The sequence below is a fragment of the Abrus precatorius genome, unplaced genomic scaffold, assembly GCF_003935025.1.
Source record: "Abrus precatorius isolate BTA unplaced genomic scaffold, Abrus_2018 Scaffold2, whole genome shotgun sequence".
Classification (NCBI taxonomy): Eukaryota; Viridiplantae; Streptophyta; class Magnoliopsida; order Fabales; family Fabaceae; genus Abrus; species Abrus precatorius.
Genome location: NW_020874362.1, coordinates 17,295,569 through 17,300,254, shown reverse-complemented (window position 1 = coordinate 17,300,254; position 4,686 = coordinate 17,295,569). Strand labels below are relative to the sequence as shown.

The following is a 4,686-nucleotide window of genomic DNA, read 5'->3' as shown; positions in this document are numbered from 1 at the left end:
ATGCAATGATGAGGACATCTTTGCAGCAACTCTTTCTACCTTTCTCATGCCTAATACAAAGATTCTTCATCGTGCTGAATAAAGGATGTTATTTCTTTTTTCAACTTCACAACTTTGGAAGGTGAAAACTATTTAGTCATAAATTTATTCACCAAATTTGTCTATGTTGTGATGCTTCTTTGTGGTTGTGCTTAAAGCTAACACTTAGCCTTGTCCCTTAGAGGGAAAGAGAATCTTAGTTGAACAGCATCTTTACTAACTTCATTGATTTGAATGGTGTTGCATAGCTGCAGAAAATTAGAGAGATGCTGATTGGGATCATCTGAAACATTTCCACATAATTGATCTTGTTGTACCAATTTCATCAATGTAAGCTTGATCTCAAAACTATTGGCTTGAATTTGTGGTTTGACAATACTTGAATTGCATCACTGCATATTTGGAATAACATAGTCTCCCAAGGTTCTCATCTTTTTGTTCTTAGTCGTAGAGTTGTTCATTGGTTGTATTTGATTATCAATCAATTTTTTTGAAGTTGGTGTAGTTTTTTGCTCTCTCTTTTATGAATTCTCTGTCTTAACTTCACTCTTTAATCTTTTGAGAGTCTTGCCTATGTCAAGGTCAAACAATAGATCAACTAAGTTCTGTCTTTCCTTGCATAAAAAAAGAAAGTTAAAAAAAATTAAATGAAACCAGAAAATTATGCAGAAGAAAAAAATGAATGATGCATAAATTTAAGCAGAACATCCTGTAAAAAAATATGCAAAATACAAAAACAGAACAAAATAGATGCTCAATCTAGTGATTTCTCTGCTGTTAAGCCTGTAATTTATTATTGAGTGATCTGTAATGTTTTGTATTTGTTAAATGTTAATTGAATGATTATTTGTTATTCGAATAGATTTAGATGGAGTTTAAAATTATTATTAAAAAAAAGTGAATAGTAAAGTTGTTGTGAACAGTAAAGCCGCGTGTGAACAGTACGTAAAAGAAATTTCAAAATTTTGCCTATAAATAGGGACACTTGCACGAAATTCTCATTTTATTACACTTTTCAAAGTTTCCAGCGAGACCCAAGGCCATATACCACCATTTTCTCTTAGATTAAACCCTCTGAAACTTAGATTTCCTACTAGATATGAGATTCTATGTCTATTCTGAAGGATCTGAAGTAAGTTTCTATAAGTTTGAAGTTAGATTTACTATTCATTTCTCTTCTTCTCTTTCTTATAAATAGTTGATGATATCTTAGGAGAAACTTTGTTGTAAAGTTAAATCTTTGATGGATCTTACCTTAAAACAAGTAATATTCGGTAGATCTAGTGTGAATTGATGAATCCATATTTTTACTGATATTTTAGCATAATTTTAACTTATTTGATAAGGAAAATATATGAAGAAAGCAGAAAAACTCAGAAAAAGAGAATGAATTGAGGTTTCTTTAAAATTGTAGTTATCTTAGCAATTGTGAAATTTTACCTTAGAAATTAAGTTTTTAATCTTGTTTTTGAAGGAATAATTTGAGCAAAGATCATGAAAATGGAGGCTTGATGACAAGGAAGAGGAAAGAAGCAAGTCTGGACTCCAAAAACACAAGAACAAGAAAATGCAGACTGGGCATGATCACTATTGTCAGTGAAAGTGATCACTCCAGAGTACAAAGAAGAAGAAAGCCTGGGCGTCATTACTATTGTCGTCGAAAGTGAGCGTTCCAGAGAGGCAAAATATCAGGAAAGCTCTGCGTAACCACTATTGTCATCGAAAGTGATCGTTCCAGAGAGCCTTCATCTTGCCAAGTTGTGCGTAGTCACTTTTATTCATAAGAGTGATCACGCGCAACTACTTGGGCTCTGTGTTGACACTTTTATCAGCAAGAGTGATATTTCCAGAGAGCTCTCAATATTAGGAAAGTTGCGCGTGGCCACTTTTTCTCATAAAAGTGTTAACGCGCAACCATAAACCCTCTGTGTAGCTACTATTTCTCATAAAAGTGATGACGCGCAAATATGGAAAATTCTATAAATACCAGAAATGCTCAGATTTTTGAGGCTTTCGTTCAGTTCAATTTTATTTTCTGTTTTTCTGTTAAATTATCGTTGAGAGAGATTGAGAGAGAAGATTGGGGTCAAGTCTTGAAGCTTCCACAAAGAGGAATCAGATTGGAGCTTCCGGCCATGGCTTTTTGGAGTTTTTCTTCTTCTTCTTCTTCTTCTTCTTCTTCTTCTTCTTCTTCTTTCTCTTTCTCTTCTCCCTTGTTTGAGTAGTTTTCTTGTAGTTAGGGGTTTATGAAACTCGAATTGATGTATTGATTTGATTCTTGCTTCTGAATTTTGAGTTCTTGGATTAATTGAATTGTGAATTCTGCTTTTCTTGCAATCTATGAATGGAAATTCATATGGTTCATCAAAGAGGAACATTTACCAATGGAAGTTGGATTTGAATCTCTGATCTGAGTTTGTAATCGGAATCTAGGGATTTCTTAGGGATAAGGAGACCTAATTCTGCAATCTTAAGGTTCTAAGTCTTAATGCAACTTGAAATTGAACTTCACCTAAGGGATTAGGGTGGTTTAGTTGCTTGTTAGGGTCAATGAGTTAAGGGATTAACCTTTGGCTATTGATATGCGAAACTGATTGTCAATTAACCAAGTTCTTGAATTTTCAGAAGCATAATTGAATTAATATTGACATTCTTGTGAAGTAAATTCCTAACTACCTTTCAATCCATTTCTAATCCCACATTGCATTCATTGATCTATTTTCTGCAAGTTTCCCTTACTCTTAATTATTTTGGTTTACTGCTGTTAGATGTTACAAACCTTATTCAATTTTTGTATGGCTCAAATGGTTACAATTTTGTGAATTGATAATTGAAATCTAAATTCCCTGTGGAGACGATATCCTGATCTTAAAAATTACTCATTGATGGAACGATTTTTCACTACTCGTTATGCACAAAGATTGTCGTTAATCCTCATCAAATATGCAAGATATAAATGCAATACTAGGGTGTTGTCCTAGGTTATCTCCAAGGAACTTTTGGTTGGGAACATACATCGAACAAGTGTAAACATATATTTTAAAGCAAGTAAATTAGGGGGAAGTTTGTCAATTTCTAGATTTTAATCAAGAACAGAATGTAAACTAATGAAATTCAATCAATTAAAAAGAGTAATCCCTAGTCAATCAATGAGTTCTATCCCTATTCTTTCAAATGATTCAATAATCCTCTATTTTTCCCTTGAATTAAGTTAATCTAACAAGCGAAAATTAACTTTAGTATCCCAATTAAAATTAAGCATCTTAATGGGCTCCAATTCTCTATCCCTAAGATTAAGCAATCTCAAAGATTAATCAAAATTAAGCAATTTTAGATTAGAATTTCGTTGGTTAATTTAGGGTTCATTAAGCAATGTTCCCCTCATGCAAATTTCATTTCATTCAGAGATTGGGATTAATAAATCCAAGGAAAGAAAGAGTGATATTGCCATTAAACTCAAGAATTCAAGAACCATATGAGTTGACTAGGAATTACAAGAGAATTTAGCCCTCCATATGGATGGGCTTCACAAATGAAAGAAGAGAATGTAGAAATGTAAGCAACATTAATGTAAAATCAAGGAGAATCAAAGGGAAATTGGAAATTAAAACCTATAATGGATCCCTGGCTGTCACCCAAGAACCCTAAGCTCTGCAAAATGCTCCAAAAGTGGTAAAAGAATCTAAGGAAAAATGAATCCCCCGTACCCTAATTTCTAAAAGTCTATATATACTAAGTCTGACATGGCCCCATAGTGATCACTCTGTAAAACAAGAGAGTAAACGCGCGCAGCAACTTTAGCTTTTTCCCTTTCTGGAGTGATTACTCTCATTTCTGAGAGTAAACACGCGCATGGCACTTCCTTCTGGGCGTCTCTGGAGTGATTACTCCCATTTCTGAGAGTGTTTACGCGCAGGACACTTGGGGTCTAGGGCTTCTGGAGTGATCACTCTGATATCTGAAAGTGGTTACTCTGGCCTATCCCTTGAAACCAGCTCCCTGGAGTGATTACTCTGGTATCTGATAGTAGTTACTCTCAGTTCATATTTTTTTCAAAGAACCAAAAATTCATGAAATTTGTCTAGAATTTCCTGCACAATTATTCAAATGATCAAAATTGCAAAATATATTCACAAAAATTAATGGAAATAAGACAAAAATTAAGAAAGCTATTGTTTTCTACCTAAATAAGATTTTAATGTTATTTACAGCCTCTAAATCTATTTTTTTCTATTAAAACTTTATAAAAATCAAATAAAATATCTATAAAGTGTGGATTCATCACTCATCACTTGCTGTAATACTAGTGCACTTGCTAGTGTTTAGATTGCAAACAACATGAATTCCTATTCTAAGGTAAAAGGTGCTTACTTTAACTATTAAATGATGTTTAGAACGATTTGGTATGCTATTATAAGAAGTTTTGAGATGATTTTGTCATATCTCTCGAATAAAAGCTATTTTGTATGTTGTAACTGTTGTTAATTGATTTAAAATGTTGAGATTTGGCTGAAATATTATGAATTATTTTAGCTGAGCTGTTGAAAATATGATTTTGTTTGTGCTGCATCATATTGAGATATATATCTTGCTTCATTATAGAGCTAAGTTACACGTTTACGTGGGTAGACGTATAACGATAGAGCA

The 4,686-nt window shown here is 33.1% G+C and overlaps 1 non-coding gene across 1 annotated transcript; it reads left to right on the top strand.

Moving 5' to 3' along the window:
- On the top strand, window positions 1–107 carry LOC113860270. Its single transcript, XR_003503726.1, has one exon. It is a non-coding gene; the product is annotated as a small nucleolar RNA R71 (small nucleolar RNA).
- The last annotated feature ends 4,579 nt before the right edge of the window (window positions 108–4,686 follow it).